We start from the raw sequence: 19,928 nt of genomic DNA on the forward strand, positions 1-19,928 counted from the left end.
ATGTGGTAGGCAGGTGTATATGTATGCCCACCTGTATGTTGGGTGTGTACTTGTGTACATGCATGCCAAAGTTAACATTGGCTGTTTTCCTCGACCACTGTCTACTGTGTTTTTTTGAGTCTAAGGTTGACGTCAGGAATCTTCCAGTGAATCTTTGGCACAGGGTCTTGCAATCAATCCCAGAGCTTACCAATGCAGCTAGTCTATAGCTGACTTGCTTCAGGGATATCCTGTCTCAGTTTTCTGAGCCTGGCATTACAAGAGGGCTACTGGGAACCCAACATTTATATGAGTTCTGGGGGTTCAAAGCACTTGCTGCTCCTGCAGAGTACCTGAGTTCAATTCCCTGCAACCACATAGGGGCTGAAAACTGTAACTCCAGTTCCAGGGGCTCCAACACCCTCTTCTGGACTCTGTGAGCACCTGTGCATGTGTGGTGCACACACATACATGCAAGCAAATTCTTCTACTCATAAAATAAAAATAAACAGATTTTTTAAGTACTTAAAATGCTCACAATTCAACACTTAGACTGCTTGGAGTTGTAATGTGAGGTGCGGTTCTTCCCATTTCCATTTTTTTTCCATTCTGGCATTCTCTGAACTGGGGTTTTCATTTCTATCTGCTTCTCCAGCATCATGCATGGTGGTTGTACCTGTCGCTTCACACACATGCTCCACACTTGGAAGCGCAAGAGAGCTCTCTTCTCAGGAGTTCACTTCTGCAGGCTTGCTTACAGCTCACTTGGACATCAAGTGCTCCAAGGGAAGCAGAGAAATGAACACTCTATCCTCCAGGCTCTCAGAGTAGAAGATGGCAAGGAGAAGAGTGTAGGAATGGACGTAAGCGAGCCAACAACAGTTTTTACATAGTATTTTTATGTAGAAAATTAAAAGCATATTTTGTGGAGTGCATGGGTTGGTTGTAGTGACAACCAAAATATGCAAGAACTGTGCTGTGCCGGCCCCGTAAAAAGCACTTGTGACGTGTGACCATTAAAAGGAGTTAGGAGATGTCCTTACAAACTATTCAGGCTCTGATCCCTGCATTGTGGGGGTGCCGTGCTATAAACTAGATATCTTTACACCAAGAGAAGATGAGACAGCTAGCTAGTGTCAAGTGCGCATGTCTCCGTCATAAACTCCTTCCCAGGCACTTTGCTGTGCAGAATGGGTAAAAGCACTCTCAAGCTGTGCTTGACTGCATGAAACCCAAGTGAGCCGTGCAGTGACCAGGAAACAAGTCATCAAAAAGCAAGATTTGTTACACAGCTGGACAAAAAGCAAGCTGCTAAATCCAAAGCCAAGACAGAGGTCACGAGAGCTGAGATTTCTGTTAGCCTCAGCCACTACACAACTATGACCTTTGACACTTAATCAGCATCAAAGAAACTCAGTTTCCTAATCTTAAGGCCAGGGGGTACGCAGAAGATGTGGAGCGAGCAATCAGGGCATGAGGTGCTTGTGTCCGACGGTAACTGATACCGCCGAAAGTCAGTGACTGCAAAAGTAACAAGTCACGCTAAACCTTTCACCATGGGCTGGCAGAAAGAGACAGAGCTGTGGGCAGCCCTGGCCTCTATCCACTACCATCCTTCATGGGAGATGATACAGAGCCAATAAGTCTTCAGAATCCAATAAAGCTCTATCAACATTATCTTCGCACAGTTGGAGAAATAGTTTAGCCATGCAGTTTATGGAGCCCATCCCAACTCAAAGGCTGGAGTCCTTGTTGATCTCATTTTACAAAATAGAAGGAACAGGCCTCGAGATGAATCACAGTAGTCAGGAGGCTGTAATCCTAGGCAGTAAAATCTATCAGCCCAGAAATCACACACCATACAAATAACCCTGTCGGGCCCCACTGCAATTCCCAAGCTCACATGAGTTAGGGCTTTCACTGTAGGTTCTGATGGGTACAGAATTTTTGATCCACCAATCACAGCCATGAGACATTCGATGAGTGCCTTAACCTCTCTGTGCCTTGGTTTCCCATCAATAAAATGGAGATCAATGGCCACAAACACTCCCTAGAATACAGTAACACTCTCAGCGTAGTGTCTGGCCTCTGGATAATTATTGCCAGAGAGTAAAATGGGGGACAATGATCCCATCTGCTCCTTCATCTGTGCTGAAATTGAAGAACTTTGTTCAATGTCTAGGCTGTAGATAATTACTGTCAGAGAGGGAAGTTTTTATTCTTTTAGTAATTACATGAACTTTCAAGTAAATTTATAAACTGTTAGGTACTTAGTGACTTGGGAGTTTCTTTTTATTACATTCATTTTATTTGGAGAATTTCATGCATGAGTACTGTGTTTACATCCTTTGCACCCCACCCTCTCTTTCTTTCAAGTCCTCTCCCCAATTCCCTTTCAAACCCATGACCCCTTCTTGTTAATTATTATTGCTACAAGTTACAAGTGTGTGTGTGTGTGTGTGTGTGTGTGTGTGTGTGTGTGTGTGTGTGTGTGTGTGTACATATAAATATATTCTGCTGAGTCCATTTAGTGTTGGTTATATGCATATATATTTTGTTAGAACTGACCACTTGGGATTTGATACCCTATCGGGGGCTCATACCTGGGGAAGACTGATTTTCCTTCCCTTAGCAGCCGTTAATTGCCTGTAGCCCCTCTTCTACGGGTAGGACCTTGGAGATTTCCCCCATCCACGTTAGCATGTCAACTGGTGGAGTCATGGTGCAAGTCTTGTTGGGGTGACCATGTTGTTAAGATTTCATGGGTGCAGCTCCCTATCCTCTGTAGAAGACATAATCTCACAGCAGACCTCCTGGGCTTCTGGTTCTTATCATCTTTCCACCCCCTATTCTTGGTGTTCCCTAAACTTCAGGTATAGGGGTTGTGTTACAGCTGTATCGGTCGGTCCTGAGCACCCCACAGTCACTTGTTCTCTGTGTTTTGACCGGTTGTGGCTTTCTGTGTTAGTCTCTGTCTGCTGCAGTAGAAGCTTCTTTGATGAGTGGTGAAAGTTACATTTATCTGTGGGTATAAGGAAAGTATTTAGAATGCAGTTGGGAATTATGCTAGCTTAGGAAAGTGGGATAAGGATAAGGAGGCTCCAAATTTGGTGAATCAAGTTTCTCTGTGTAGAAATGTATAGAAATGACCAAAGTAGGAAATTTACCATGAAGCTTGGGGAGGTTTCTAACAGAGTGTGTTTCAGAAGACACACATCCTTTTATACCGGACATTGCCTGGAGCCCTGATCCATTCCTGGGATGTCCCCTACATGGGACAGGAGGATGGGGCTAGCCCAAAAGACACAGATCACTATACTTAGCTTGGACTGTGTCCTTCAGCTGGCAGTGGAGCCAAAGTTACCCTGAGACAGAACTTGGAGGGTTTTCAAAACTCTCTTCTACTTCCATCTCCCTTGCTGGAACCCCCTTGAGACCTTTAGCAGACAGTGTGTTTCCAGTCCCTGAACACAGGCATTAAAATGGAAGCTGAAACAGTAGGAGAAAGGTTGGGCCATTCATCAGATGGTGTTGAGACAGCTGTCGAACCATTTGGAAAAACAAAGTTAGGACCCTTTCTGAAAACAAAACAAACCACAAATGGCTTCGATATTTAAAGGCCAAAGGGGGCATGAAAATATCACAAGAATCCAGGCATGGTAACCCAGGCCTGTAATCCTACCACTTGGGGGACGAAGGCAGGAGAACCAAGAGTCTGAGGCTAGCCTAGGCTACATCATGATTGTCAGGCCAACTTGGGCCACCCAGTGAGACTGTCTCAAAATATCAGAAAAGGGAAAAAGAATTTTTCAATAGAATACAGGCATTAGTAGCCACAGAGTGTATAGAGAAAGAGGCTCCCTGGCCGCAGCACTAAGAACAGGATGATTACCCATGAAAACTCCAAACTTCTCTTCATAGAAACATCACATGGAAGACAGAGAGAAGTACTTACACACCCCCTATCCCAATATGGTAAAATGACCACAGACAAGATCTTTCACAAAGGAAAAATAAATAAGGCTAGCAAATCCGAAGCCCACCATCTGACATCCATCAAATTGGTAAAACTGTAAAGCAATGATTCTCTTTGGCACAGAGACCAGGACTCAGACAATGAGCTGGTGCACATATTAATGCTGACCTTTTAAAACATATGGGAAGGTTTTGAAAATCTCTTGGAGCCATGAAGGCAACCTTTTAAGTAAACAGTCCTTGGCAATTTCTGGTATTATATCCTTCCAACTTCTAATATTTTGTTCTTAGGAAATTATCAGTGGCATGCCTGGAGATTTAAAGGATTGCCATAGTCTGAGATTTCAATACAGACACTTATGGAGGCCAGTGTCACCATGGCTGGTTACCATGTGTGGGTTTAGTCTATGTAATGGATTACTATAAAAAAAAATGTCATGGCCCTAACTGTTGATATATATGATACAAATAAAAATTACATAGCAAAAGGAATCTAATGCTAAATGTATTTGTATCTAAGTTTGGTGTCTTGGTGTGTTTAGTATTTTGAGCACAAGTAATTAACAAGATGTCAATATACATTAAAAGTATCCCCCAGGCCTGGATTCATCAAGACTGTCAAGGACATAAAAACTTGGCATGAGTGAGGAGCCGACACAGACCAGAGGAGCCTAGGGAGACCTGAAGCCAAACTCAGTATGACATGGTAGGTTAATCCTGGAACAGGAGAACATGCTGGAAAGCCTGGTGGATCCAAAGAGTGTTTGGAGTTTGGCTAGGAGTGTTCCAAAGCTGGGTTCATTTTTGACAAAGGTACTGCAGTAACGTAGGGTATGGGCAGTGAGACAAGGGGCAAGCGGGGGCACTAGAAACTCTTCGTGATTTTTTAATAGGAATGCCAAGTTTTACTAAAACATTTATTAAAAAGACATTAAGACTTTTAAAAATGTGTCTCTTTGAGGCGTGACATTGAAAGACAAAAAGGCTTTCAGAGTCCATGTGTGGAATGTACTGTCACTGCCATGAAGATTCTATCACAAGGGAGGAACTGATTCAAAACTAAAATTGTATCATAGACATGTCCTTCTAAATATGGAATAACAAAAGGCAAATTATGACACAGCATGATCTTATTTAAATGTGTTTTAAAGTTGAGTGTTTTGCTAGCTTTTCCATTTCAGTTTTAAAAATAAACATGCAATACCTATAGACTAAAAAATATTTCAAGTTTAGAAAACCTCTAAGGTGAGGAAAGAGCAAGTCTCTGTCATCAACAGCTGGTCTTGGGAGCTGGAATTTGGGGGTTCCATTGATATCTGTAATCTACTACTGGAAACTTCTGTGCCATGTTGCCAGAGCAATGATACACCTAGTTGCTTAGCTTTCTTTAGGATCTTGTCTTTGAACACCAAAGCACCAATGAACATTTAAAACTACAAACGGATTTATCTCTAAGTGGGGGAGGGGGCACATTCACTTAGTAGAGGGCTTTCTTAGCTTGACGGTGTCCTTGGGTTCAATACTGATAGCATACACCTGTAACCCCAACACATAGGAGCCAGAGGTAGAGGATCAGAAGTTCAAGGTCATCCTTGGCTACAGAGTGAATGCAAGGGAAGACTTGGACACATGAAATCCTGTCTCAAGAATAAAAATGAAGAGGTGGGTTGGCTGGAGAGATGGTTCAGCAGTTAAGAGCACAGCCTGCTATATTAGGGGACTGGAGTTTGGTTCCCAGCACTCACATGGTAACTTACAACTAACTGCCTGTAACTCTGTCTCCAGGGAACATGATACCTTCTTCTGGCCTCCATGAGCATACATCTATATGAACATACACACACACACACACACACACACACACACACACACACACACACAGAAGCACACATGTACACATAAACAACATTTTTTAATTGGGGCCTACAAAATTAGAGAGGTGTTCTTTGTTGATGTCCAATTAGACCTTTGCTTCTAGTGATAAAATCAAATGCTGTAAGCATTCCTGTGACCATAACCCAATACATCTCATCTCTACTTAGATAGCTCTCTCCAAGACAGTGAAAATGAAATTCATGATAGAATTAGAGAGAAAAAGATAGAAGGAGAGAAAGACACTAGTTTAATAACATGAAACTTTATTTCTGTTGGATCTGTTATTTATAATATGATTTTCAGAGAGGGGAACAGCCAGCTGAATGGGAGAAAAAAATAAAATCACTAAATTTAAACACTGCTATTGCAAAATTGAAGGCAAAATGTAAACAAGCACTTTGCCTATTTCATGTTTATCACGGGATCTTGGTGCTACCATATTTGGGATAAATACCCTAATATTTTAATGCAAATGTGGTGGGTTTTATTATAACATTTTAGACATGTCTCCTCATAATGCAAGACTTTCATCTGCCTGTCTTATCCAGAAATGAATTTGCTGGATGATTTCCAGGCTGTAATTTGGATTTATAAGAATGTAAATACCACATTATAATTGAGTTCCCAGTAGCTTTTGAGCTCATAGAGATTAGGCAAGGCCAATGCCAGGCGACTTCAGACACCCCAGAGACACAACTACTCACTCCACATTCCCACAGGCTCTCTACTCCCATGGGCCACGTTTCAAGATCTGCTTCTGTGAGTCTCAGAGACTTTATGTGAAGTTCAAGGGCCTTCTCTGCAGACACAGTGGTGTATGCCCAGTGACTATAGCTGGGTCCTCTGGTCATTACAGAGCAGAACACAAAGTGATGGGATACATGAGAACACATTCACAAGAGCTTGAAAGAGGTGCATCTTCTAACCCATGTACACGGCCAAAGTGCCCCAGCAAGGTGAGTGGTCCACAGAAGAGGAAGCATGAAAGTTGAATGACCTTGTTCAGGTGAACAGGAAATGAGGGGGAAGGAGCAGTGGGCAGCAGCAGCAATCACTCTTGCAAAGGCCAAGCAGGAGATGGGAGAGAGGGTGTGATAGACAGAAAACCCACCAGAACATAGAGCTGGAGAGGAAAGGTAATTAGATCATGAGAGGCCTTCAAAGGAGGGTGTTTTATCCCAAGAGTGTTAGGGGGGAAATAGTATCCTTTAAAACTCACACACTGAAGCTCTAATACTTCCACTTCCGAATGTATATTTAGAGATAGAAACTACAGAGGAATAATTAACTTAAAAGAAGGCCATAAAGGTGAGTCAAATTCCATCTGACTGATGTGTTCATAAAGAGACATGCCACCTCAAGCTCCTGACACCAAGCCTTCCACACCAGGATGAATGCGATTCCTTAAGTGGCTTTCATCAGGCATTTTTGTCTCAGCAATGATACAAGAAACTAATACAGTTGTCAGGATCGGGTGGAAATAATGAATAAGTCAACTAAGAAAACAGCCCACGAACAAGGCACAGTAGGGCATGCCAATAATAACGTAAGTTCAATAAGTCATAAGTTCAAAGCCAACCTAGTTTACACAGCAAAACCCTACATCAGAAAAATGAGAAGAAAACATGAGGTAAGTGGGGGGGCGGGAAGAAGAACCCTTTTGACATCCAAACTCTTATGTTTGACCTCCTTGGGAGAATGAGACTGGCTGTATAGGAAAAGCCGTTCTGCTTTCCCTTCCAAGTCTTCTGCTTCCTCCCAACCACTGACTGGTTCCAGGTACACTCAGCTCCTCAGCCGGGTGAGGTCTGGAGTGTCCTGGGACGTAGAGGTCATACATATATAGCATGATTTCCTTCCTCACCCAGCATGGGCTAGCCACTCCAAAGACTGGCTACAGTACTGTAGTAAAAACAGTCATGTCCACTTCCTGTTAGCAGAGTAGTCCAGATGTTCATATTTTCACAGGGCCCATGGCACTAGAGTTCCCAGAAACACAAGGGAGAAGAAGACAGGCATTTCCCAGAAACTTGGGGGATGTTAGGAGGCGTCCCTCCCCAAGGCTTTCCCATGTGTGCTGGTAAAGGCGTCCTAAAAATGTCAGAGCTTATGAACATCCTGGTCCTGGTCTCACGCTTCCAGAGTGTTTGTTTGTTTGTTTGTTTGTTTGTTTGCCCATTGGAAACATGTAGCCCTCTCAGTATTCTGAGGTGTTACGAGATTTTTTTTTCTCAGTTTGAAGGGATTATGTCTAACACTTCCCAACTCCATAAGCAGATCACGATGAGCCAGTTCCATCCCTCATTAAGGTTACATCATTTTACCAATTCCATTAAGACCTGGGCAGTCGTCACATGGTAAGATCTCCGGCAAGAGCTCTCCGTAATTAGGATCAACACAGCCTTGGTTTGTCTTTTTCTTTTCTGACACTGAGCATTCTGGTAAGTCTCAGGCCTTGTGCAAAAGCTAAAAAAAAAAAGGAGATTTATAAGCTTGGGAGACTCTGGATTATCTGTTGTGCAAGTAAAATGAAAGAAAATGAACTCTTTGTGGGGGACTTTGAAATCTGGGGGTATGTGCACAGAAGAAACTATCCGGATCTGCAGAGGGACTTTTATTAATTATTTTTCTTCCTTCCGAATGTATAGTTCACTTTGCCTCACACACACATGAAAAGTAAAAACAGAACCCCTGCCCTCACCCTTATTATTATCACCTTAGTTGAGGACAATAGTGGAAGATACTGCTGATTATCAACCTCTCCCTGAGTATCTTTTTAATTCAGGACACTGCCTGTGTGATGGGTGGGTTTAAGGGAGTGCGCTCTGTAAGGACAGAAAAAACCAGGGACCACAGCTGAAAGCCTGGTGTGTGCATACCTGGGGGAAACAGTTGTGAATGACCTGTGAGCAGAGAGGGCAGGAAGCTGGGTTGTTGCCTTCTCTGGAAGTCTTCTAGTTCTGCAAAGGATGGAGCTGTCATCACTCTGGCAGTCCCAGATATGAGTAACACAAAAGGCAGGAGATACTAAAATCCTGCTGGAATTTGAGACCTGGCAGAAGATTGTCCCGCTTTTTAGAAAGAAAAGACTTATAACATGAAAATGGTTGTTTATGTTGAAATTTGGCTTTGGATAGCAGTTTTGCCAGCTTACTGATTCCATCAAGAGCCGAAAGCTCATATGTAGGAGATTACAGAAAGGCAGGAGCCTTTAGGCTTTGGGCAGAAAAAGAAACAGAAAAGAGCCAGGCATGAAGAAGAAGTCGACAATCCTTAAGACAGTTATAAAATCCAGTTTGGAAGCAAGGGGGAAATCCACAGACAATCACACAGCTATGACCCTGTGGAGCAGGGCATGGAAGGTGATGTTAAAATAAAAAAAGGTATCTGGACCTGAACTGCCAGACGATGGAGGATAAGGTGTCTCCCCAAGTCTGGGTCCACTTGATTCTGAAGCATTCTAAGTGACCGTTTCAAGTCCTTTTATTGTTTCATTCTTGTTCAGTATGACTCCAGTCTGAAGGAGAAAGCAGCTGGAGAGACCTGAGAGATGTGACAGACTCCAACCCCATTTACAAGAAAAGAAGATGAGGAGTGTACACATTCTGTAAGGGCAGATGCAGCACTGCCCCATGTCCACCTACCTTCATCTTTCCATCATCTTTACCATAGATTGGCTGATTTAGGAACAGCTTAGTGATCTGATTGGGACTGTTGAGCTTCCTGTCAATCCTTACAAATCTGGTACGAAGGCAGGAAGGCGGGCTGTGTTGGCAGCCCATGAACGCCCTCTAGGCAGTGTTTCCGGGCTGTTGTGCTCACTGGTCCCAGGGGTATTGTGAAAGTGGAGGTTCTGAGTCCGATGGTCTAGGGTGAGGCCTGAGACTTCACATTTCCAGGTGATGCTTATGCTGTTGGTCCAAAACACCCTCTGTGGTAAGTCAGTTCTTTGTTCAACACTCCATTGATGTAGAAGAACTCCATGTCTCACTCTAACCTAACGCCCTGGGAAGAAGTCATCCACTGTAGAAGCAATGGGTCATCACATGGAAGACACGGGTTTAACTCTAGGCTGCCTGCATTTGATGCACAAGTCTTACATAGGATCAGCAATTTAGAATGGATGAAAAGGACAGCTGGTTATATCATCCCTGTTACCTGTCACAGTCAGAAAATGCCATGCTGCAAAATGTTAATTTTGCATTGGAGCCCACACTTTTTAGCAAGCTATCCAGGCTCGACTTTCTAATTTCAAATATTCTTAGTTGAAAAAGCTTTTGTGGGAAAGAGCACACAGAGCTGCCTTTTGGCTCATTTGCTGTGTGGCTTTGATGGACATGCTCTACCCTTCTGACTACCAGATGAGAAATGAATAGGATTGATAGGTTCCTCTGGGAACCCTTGCAGCTCTGCTCCAGCACACATGGACACATAATCTCACAGGCAGCTAGGAAGAGGAAAATGCTTCATTCTCATCAGTATTAAACGTGTGATGTCACATCAGTGAGAATGGAGAGACAAGGGTGCAGTTGTTGGAGGCAGAAGTCGAACAGAGTCAAATCCTGTCTCCTTATATTGCACAAGTCATCGGGAATTAGGAAATGACTTAATGTGCCTGAGTTTCAATTAGAACATCATCCAATCTGATCTATAAGATGGGTATGAGATGTCACCAGTAGAGCAGTCATGGATTCTGGTTTTGAAGAGACAAGCACATCTCTCTGGAGGTGAGAGTTTCGATGCTGAGAACAGGACAGACCCAGCTGAGCTCAGGTGGTCAACCATCTTAACTTCACAAATGTCACCTGGGATCAGCCAGCAAAGCACACATGTAATCTCAACAGACATCAGTCCTGGTTGTGAATAGTTCATAAACAGAAGGTTTTCACACTGGGTTTAGCCTGTGTGGGCCCAAATTGCCTTTTCAATTCCTAATATCAACTCCCTTGAGGTATAAGATTTCCTTTCCTGGAAAAGGGGAGAGAGCTATGTATGTGTGACGACACATCAGGCAGTAACAATGGCCTCTCTGAAAGTAAAGCTTCGTATCAAAGTATGGCAGAATTGTCAGTGACAGGACTGGATCAGGGGTGCAGCTGAGCTGTGGGCAGACAGTAACAAGGTTCATCTATCCTGTTGGATGCAACTCCAGCTGGGAATGTGAACAGCTGCCCTTTCTGACCCCAATGTCATATGCCAGCATCCTTCTCTTTCATCAAAACATTCCAGAGCTCATCTTTGTTGCATCACATATATGCATGCCTCCTAGGATTATCAAAGGGCCAGTCTCTCATCATTGTCTTAGGAATTGGGGGATTAGCCTGCTAGAATGTCTCACAGACGTTCCTTTGCACAGGCCACTCCTGGGGTCTCAGAAACTAGATTCCCTTCCTGGACTCTGCCCCCTATAACCAGCTCTGCTCGGAGGTCTTCCTCTTTTCTCGTCCTTCCTACTCTCAGCTCACTTGAGCTCTCTATGGCTGTGAGTTCTGGATACCAATCAACCCTTCAAAATGCTCTTTATTTGGATTGTGAATCAGCCAGTCACTCCATCTCACACTCTCCACCTTCAATTAACTTAACTGCTACAGAATCGTTCCTGTGTTGTGTCTGCTACACAACCTTTTATCAACCTTATCTCAGATCTAGGGTGACCAGGACACTCTCATTTGTGCAGAGGAGTCTTCATGTATACCTCTTGCCTTAGTCTGATACTTCATAGAACATCCTTTAAGAAAAAAGCCCCAGTTTGGAGAAACTTCAATCATATTATCCAGAGTCAACCTCAAACAAGACAGAATGCCAGTCTTGGCAGACAGAATGATACATTCATAAGATAGCGATAGTAGTTATGATTTCAGGAGGAAATCCTCCTCAGTAAAGCAGGCTGAAGTCTAACATCACAGTGAAGAATGGGTACTCTGGAACCAGATTTTATCATTTGGAGTACAAGATACGCAAACACAAACTTGTGATGTAGGAGCTGAATTTGCAACCTGTACTGAAGGGAAATAAATAGAAAACCACATAAGTAGGCTGTGATGGTTAATTTCAATTGTCGATTTGATGAGATCCAGAATCACCTGGGACACTGGCTTTTAAGCATGCTGTGGGAGATTATCATGATTATGTTCATTCAGATGGGAAAATCTGCCCACTGTGGGTGTTGCCATTCCCTAGGTTGGGCTCATGACTGTATATAAAGGAGAAATTGGTCTGGGCACAAGCATTCATTGTCCTCTTTTTTTTTATGGCTGCTGGTTCATTGTGACTAGCTACCTCCAACCCTTGCCTGTATTTTTTTTCAGACTACAAGATAAAATGAATCCTTTCTCCCTTAAGCTGTTTTCATCAATTATTTATCACAGTGGCAGGAGAAGTAACTAAAACAAAGGCTTATCACCAAGTCTATGAGTCTTCAAGACAAAAACCACATCAGCAGGACACTTTGGAGACCTACTAGGGAGGAAGTGGGCTCTGTGGACGGACCTATGGCTTTGGTAGAAAACCAAATGAACACTGGTTTCTTTTCTAATGGTGTTGCCTTGGGCAATGGCTCACATGTCTGAACTTTAATTTCAGTTCTTAAGAATGGAAGATGTTTAATTATCTATTGGTTTTAAATTTTTATGACTTTTCTTTATTGGGAATAAGGGTATACATACATATGCTACAGTATACATGTGGAGGTCAAAGGACACCTTCTTTCACCATGTGGGTCCCAGGGATTGGACTTAAGTGTCTTAATCCACTGAGGTATCTCTCATCAGGCCACTACTTGTGTCTAAACCACGTTGTGCAGAGCCCAAAGGCTTTCTCAGGGTGTTCTGTGAACCCCTGAGAGTTCCACTTTTCTCCATTTTCTGTAAAGCAATTAACTGGTCTGTACCATTTAAATTTTTGAGTTTAAGACGTGGATGGTTTAAATCAAAGATTTTGATGCTAAGGTACAATGTGAAGACTCACGAGGTGTCTCTAAGCACCTCCCCCTACCCACGCCTGATATATCTGATTCCAACGCCTCAATGAAAGCCAGCAGACAGAAGTGGCAAGAGTTCTCTGACGTCTACAAAACACTGCTGCAAATGGCTGTCGAGGACAGGTTAAGTGGGCTTTGGGGTGTGTGCCCTGGGTCATCAGGGAGTTGCTGGACTCCCAGGGGTGTCTGAGGGAAGTACCTGAAAAAGTGTGGGTGGGAAGACGTCTCCAGATGTGGCTGTGAAGAAGTAATATCCTAGGCCTCTGAAAGTGCCATCAGAGGTATTCTCCAGCACTCCTAAAGATTCATGCATTCACCCAGGGGTCATTCTAGACTGTTGGCAGCCAGCCTCAAGTCGGAACAGCGTTACCAGTGTGTCTGAAATTGGGAAGATACTGTGAAGTCTAGGGTGCTCCAGAACTTTGGGATGGGGTAGTATGTAAAGAGTTAAATAAACACCTTTCCCAACCGAATGAAAAGTAAAAAGAACGCACTGGAACGGGGACACAGGTGGACTAGAAACCACGCTCATTTGTACACTTTGAAGATAGCAATCAATAGAGAGAAACACGTTGTCGTGGGACTCCTGGGATGGGAACACTGGCTTCCACAGAGCTGGAGGAAACCCCAGATGTTCACTAAGCAGGGAAAGGGGAGCACATGCAGTCTGTGCCCTGCCTACTTGTGTGACCAGGAGCACCATCCGCCATCAAACTATGACTCTGAGAAGCTATTTCTTCCACTCGATCAAAGGGCTGGTTAAGAAGTGGGAGCTTGTGGATTGAACTTTGGTAAAAAATTATTTGTGCTTTCTTCTTTATCTTAATAAAAGGGGATATTTCCTATATTTCATATACTGTTACTTGCATATCTGGATCACTTATAAATTTGGTTAGATTTTGAGTTAGTTGGGATCTAGTCATTTTTGTCATCTTGTTTTAATCTTTGAAGAATGATTCATTGGGTTGCTGTTTTTTATTTCATTGAACTTTCAATCATGCCACAATAATGTTTTTTTTTTTCAAAACATGGATTTCTACTGCCTGAGACATGAAGTCCCTGGTCTTCACATTAAAGGCCTTCGTAATCTCACCCAAGCTTGCTTCTCAGCCTCATTTCTTTGTGGTCCAGAAGTCCCGGATTGCCTATTAGCTGCCAAGTACAGGCAGTGCGTTCTTCACACTGAACATTGGTCTACCCTCTGACAGTGCCGTTCTCTCAAAGCTTTCTCATGGCAGGAGCTCTGCGCAAGAGGAGTCACTTTCTCCTGCTCCTGGAATCCTCTCAGAATCTCCAGCTACTAAAATCTTCTGTTCTCAAAGTCCTCTGTCTACTAAAGTTTTTGGCTCCCAGAGTCCTCGGCTCCTAACATCCTCTGCCACTAGAATCTTCAGCTCCCAGCATCCTCTGCTGTTAATGTTGGCCTATCATAGGTCCCATTATCCCCCAGGAGCTGTGCATATGGCTCTCGTGGTACAGGTTGTGAGAGACACGGGGAAAGAGACTGCCCCATTCAATTTTATACCTCTGGCTTTTAACATAGAAGCCTGGCACATGGTAGATATTCAACAAATCTTGGTAGAAGAAAACATTTAATTAATGGGTTCTCTGTTGCATCTAAGAAATGAGGAGGCTGAGTTGTCCTCTAGATAGTGGGTATTTCTTTGTTCTCTTTTAAATTTATAAGCTTACTTAACCGGTTGTAAAATAAAGAGTACTATAAATCTTTTAAGAGTAAATCTTTTTAGTTTAGCATGGCTGGTGAAGCACATGTTTTTAATCCCCTTCCCTTTCCAAAGGTCCATAGAACTGCCATTCTCTCTCTGTGTGTCACACACACACACACACACACACACACACACACACACACACACACACACACACACACAAATAGAGCAGAAAATCTGCATTAGCTTTGCAAAGCAGGGAAGAGTGCTGTGCTCACGAAAACAGCGTGGAAGAATTCCTGCTAAACACACTGCAGATGCAGGGAGCTACATGGAGCTCACTTGTTACAGACCGGCCGGCCAGGCTGCCCCCACCTGAGCAGTGGGTGGAGAGCAATGCTCAGAGAGTCGGTGCTGGCTGACTGTCTACGAAACAGGCTGAAGTATTGCCAGGATAGAAGAAACGTTGAGACAGTTGACAAAAGTTGAGAGAGAGAGACTTGAAGAGGCAATTCACATATTTTAAAAAGCTATCTAAAAAAAATTCTTTTCAGCACAATCAGGTAAATGGGAATATAGGCTGGATACTGAATCCTTTTTAAGTACTTAAGCACTAAGACTCTTCTGTTTTGATAAAACATGAAACAGTGATGTGTCAGCTAGTATTCCATTGCTGAGACAAAATGCCTGACAGAATCAGCAGCTTCAAAGGAAGCAAGGTTAAGCTGGGTGTGGTGGCTCATGCCTTTAATCTTAGCACTCTGGAGGCAGAGGCAGGCAGATCTCTGTGAGTTCAAGGCCAGCCTCGTCTATTAGCTTCAGAACAGTCAGGGCCTAGAGCCTCTACGCAGAGAAACCCTGTCTTGAAAAAGAAAAAACAAAAAATAAAAAGGGAGGAGGAGGAGGAGGAGGAGGAGGAGGAGGAGGAGGAGGAGGAGGAAGAGACAGGTTCATTAGGGCCCACAGTTTCAAAGGTTACATTCTATTGCTTTTTGGCCCAGCTGTAGAACAGTGCATCAGCATCATGGAGGACAAGGAGCAGAAGAAGTAGGTCCATTGACTTCGTGGCCAGGAAGCAGAGGGAAATAGGGATATGGAATCTTAATAGTCCTTCAAGGATGTGCATTGGATGACTTCACTTGCTTTCACTAGGCCCCACTAGAAGTCTAAAAGTTCTGTCACTTCCAATAACACCACCACCCGGGGACCATATCAGCAGCATTAATTCATTGGGGCACATTTAAGACCCAAATGCATCTTGGTCCTTCAAGGTAGCCTTTGACAAGGAATTCTTATCTTTACAAGGAACTCTTATCTTTCAGAAACATTACTGAAACACAGTGGACCCCAACTTTTCATAAATTCTATGTTTGTAAATTTTCCTACTCACTACACTGATTTATAGCAGGCAAAGCAGAACTTCCAGTGAGTTCTTGATCATGACTGAACATGCAAAGTAGCAGAAAACGGGGGGAAAAAATCATTCAGTGTGCATGTTCCCAGCTGGTATTGAAGAAGGGCACATGCAGAGACAGTGAACAAGTGTCCTTTTTCACCATCTATATAGTGTTGTGGCATTTGCATTTTCGTGCTTTTTAGAAATCCCCCCTATGTGCATATAAATATATGTTCCTGTGTCTATGTGTACGCATGTGTATGGCGGCCACAGCTATGATGTTTGTGTGGACGTCAGAGAACAACCTCACGTATGGATCCTCTGTTTTCCCCTTGTTAGGGGCCAGCTACTCTTTGCTATCTGCTGTTGTGTATGTCAGGCCAGATGAGAGTCAGCAGGAGCCTCCAGAGCAGTGGTTCTCAACCTGTGTGGTCACGACCCCCTTGGAGTCACACATCAGACCTCTTGCATATCAGATATTTATATTATAATTCATAACAGTAGCAAAATTACAGTTATGAAATAGCAACAAAATAATTTTATGGTTGAGGGGAGTCACCAGAACATGAGGAACTATATTAAAGGGTCACAGCCTTAGAAAGGTTGAGAACCACTGCTCTAGAACCTAGTGAGTCCTCTGTCTCTGGCTCCTATTCTAGCAATCACCTCCTAGTTAGAACTTTACACGAGTCCTTGGGATACAAACTCGGGTCCTCGACCTTGGGAGACAAATGCTTCAGCCGCTAAACTGTCTCCCAGCTCTTTGGACGGCTTTTTTTTTTTTTTTTTTTTTTTGGTGTGGATTTTGATCTTTACAACACTCCCCAAATATTCTAAAGACCCATCTCAGTGTTCCTCTACACAAGGAGGTGTTGATCTGACTCACAGAGAAACTTCACTTGGGCATTAGTGACAGGCCTGGTGCCTGTGAACAGAATTCTGCATTAATGGATCAGCATTATGTGATAAGATATTTTTAACGGAAGCATATAGAAAACAGGGCTGCTTCCTGTTCAGCTGAGCTGGCAGCTCCTAGGAATCTCACCATAGGACAGATGATTGAATGTCTACCAATCAATTGTTCACAGAAAACATTTAAGAACATATCTACTGTAGCATAGATAAAATACAAGACTGAAATGTGCTATGGAATAATGGGGGCGGCTGGAGGTTGGAATGTAAATGACACAGATTGGTCACAGTGACACTGTGATGAGGGTCTGGTTGTTCACTGTATTATTCCCTCAATCTTTGTATACATTTGAGAGTCCCCATAGAAGAAAGGTTTGATGGTTGAAAGGGAGAGAGCAGAGAGAGGGGATAATACAGAAGAAACTCAAGCTTGGGTTTTCTACAGGCATTTAAAAAAAAACCCATTCGATGCATTATATAAAGAAATATAATTATTTAGAAGTTGGATGAATTAAATTTCATGCTAAGTATAAATTATCCAGTGCCATGAAAAGTCAGTATATACAAATCCACAAAAGCAGAAGACAGGGAGTGAGTGTGGGCTTTATAAATTGTAAGGTAATATAGAAACGTCGATGTTGTTTTTAGAAAGAGAAAGGAAAAAGGCAAGAGCTATCTAAATAAAAGACTTTGCTCAGTCGTTCAGCTATAATAGAACTCAACTTCCAACCTTTGGGCTTGTTTATCTCTTATAAACCTACCTCAGACCTTGGGACAGCCTCACTTTGAGAGCATGTGACAGGTCAAACTAAGGGCAAATGCCTTCTTTTAACCCTACCTGTCCTTCCTGGGGTGCCTCGACTTGCCCTCCAGGTGTGGGACAGTTTTGCCAATCTAAAGCCTCCCTCTCCTGGCCACCACATTCCAAGTGCTTCTGAGGACCCTGACATTCCACATGTTCTCAGTGTGATAGACAGGCCTGGGAGGAAGGAGGCTATTCTAATACTCTAGACACTGTGTCCCTGACTCTGGTTACATGGACTGTTGAAATGAAGCCCCCCAAGTAACTGGAACTTCCACCAGGAACTTCCTCATGGGAGAAGGGAAAGGATGATGCCTGGTGCCAGCTAGAGGTACAGCTTGTCACACTGTGAACAATTTGTCAGGCCATCTTGCAGGGAAGGCCATTGCCAATGCAGTGATGGGCTAATGATGAGCAAGACCACACTTCGATCACGACTGCTCTATTAAGCATATCACTTGCTTTCTATTTCAGTTAAGTAATTAATTTTGTGTGGCTGTGTGTGTCATGGTGAGCATGTGGAGGTCGGAGGACAACTTCCAGGAGTCGGTTCTTAGCCTTCCACCCGGTTAAGACACTGTCTCTCTTGTTTCTTTGGTAACACAGCTTGCTCCAGAACTGGCCCAAGAGCTTCTAGCCAATTCTCCTGTCTCTCCCTTCTGTCTCCTATAAGAGCTCTGGATTTACCAGGTAGGAACCATTGCATCCAGCTGTTTACATAGGTTCCTGGCATGTAATTCAGGTCCTCAGGCTTGCACGGCAAACATTATTGCCCACTGAGCCATCTCCACAGACCTTGCTTTATATTTCAACTCTGCTCTCATGTCAGGATCCCAATGGCAGATGGAGAGAGTGGAAGGTGCCTCTGAATATCTTTGTCCCTGCTGCTACCGAGGCTATACTGGATACATCTCCTTTTTCTGCCTTCCACTATTAATTTTACTCTCTAGATTGGTTTATGGAGGAGGGATGCTGAGGCTGGCCTATTAGGGCTGCCAGGGATGCAGACTCTGACATTAACTGCAGTAATATCAAGAGCACAGAGGGAGGGCTGGCTGCTGGGTCCAGGGCTGGAGGGAGGGCTGGCTGTGGGGTCCAGGGCTGGAGGGAGGGAGGGCTGCAGGGTCCAGGGCTGGAGGGAGGGCAGGCTAGCTGCAGGGTCTAGGACTTCAGCTGCTGCATAGCACAGCTCCACTCTTGAGCTTCATATTTGGGGTTTTGCAAAAGATTTCACAAGAGGGAAAAAATGTTCTGCTTCTTAGGGGGAACACAGAACAAGCTGAGCTTCTGGGACTCATTTTATGATGTGGGCATGGAAAAGCCTAATGTATATATCTCCTGGCAGCTTCTAGTGGCTCCTGGCCGACTGACTTCTAGCTCATTCCAGGTGAGTCACTCACTCTTAGTCAGCATCTGCTGTTCTCTGTTCGAAGGAAAATGACAATAACCAAAGCAAATGCTGAACACAAGTGCAAATTAATGTGACTTCTAGTTCCTTTGAAAAAGAGGTGTGATTTCTTGGTCACTCCGTAGGAACTTGCTTTTCCCTATGGTGGGGGCACGTTTCCCCAAAGTTCCTGTGTCAGAGACCTAACTCCTCAAGGCAGCAGTGTTGAGAGGTGAGCCTTGGAGGAAGTTCTTTGTCACAGTGGACCAGTGCCTGTCTTTTGTGAGTTTTCAAAGAACTGGGTCACAAGTAATGACAACCTCGAGTTTTGCATGCTCTCTCTGCACAGTTCCATTTCTGTTTTTGTATGTTTGCTTGTTTCATTGAGGCAGGTCTTACTCTGTAGCTCAGGCTGGCCCCAAGCTCATGATGTTCATTCCTCAGCCTCCCTGGTTCTGGATCAGAAATTCATGCTACCTCACCCTGCCAATTTCCTTCTGCTTTCTACCATGAACTGAAGCAGCCCAGGGCCTTCCGCATACATAGCCACCAGATATTAGCCGTCTTAATCCTCAGAATGTGGCAATATAACCCTCTTCACTTTATAAACTGTGGGTCTCTGGTGTTATATGAGAGCAACGGAAAACAGAAAGGCTCTTCTTCACTGCAGTAGTAGTGTATAGAGATAGTTGTGTGGTCCCAAGGGTTGTAATACTATTTGCACATGGAAGACATTCAAAATGAATGAGAGGTAAACATGAAGGTGTGGGGTAGGTTTTTATAAGTCTTAGAGCTCTATTCATACCCAGAAAGTGTCAGTTCCTGGCTTATCATGTACCATGAGGGATTTTGAGCAAATGATGACCAAGTCTGCCTTAGTTCAGTCAGCCTTCTAGTGGCTACTATCTGTAGAGTATTACATCTTATTCTCATGTCTTACTTATCCCAAAAAGTTT

The sequence above is a fragment of the Peromyscus californicus genome, unplaced genomic scaffold (genome assembly GCF_007827085.1).
Source record: "Peromyscus californicus insignis strain IS unplaced genomic scaffold, ASM782708v3 Scaffold_3__1_contigs__length_106647218, whole genome shotgun sequence".
In the NCBI taxonomy this organism is placed as follows: domain Eukaryota; kingdom Metazoa; phylum Chordata; class Mammalia; order Rodentia; family Cricetidae; genus Peromyscus; species Peromyscus californicus.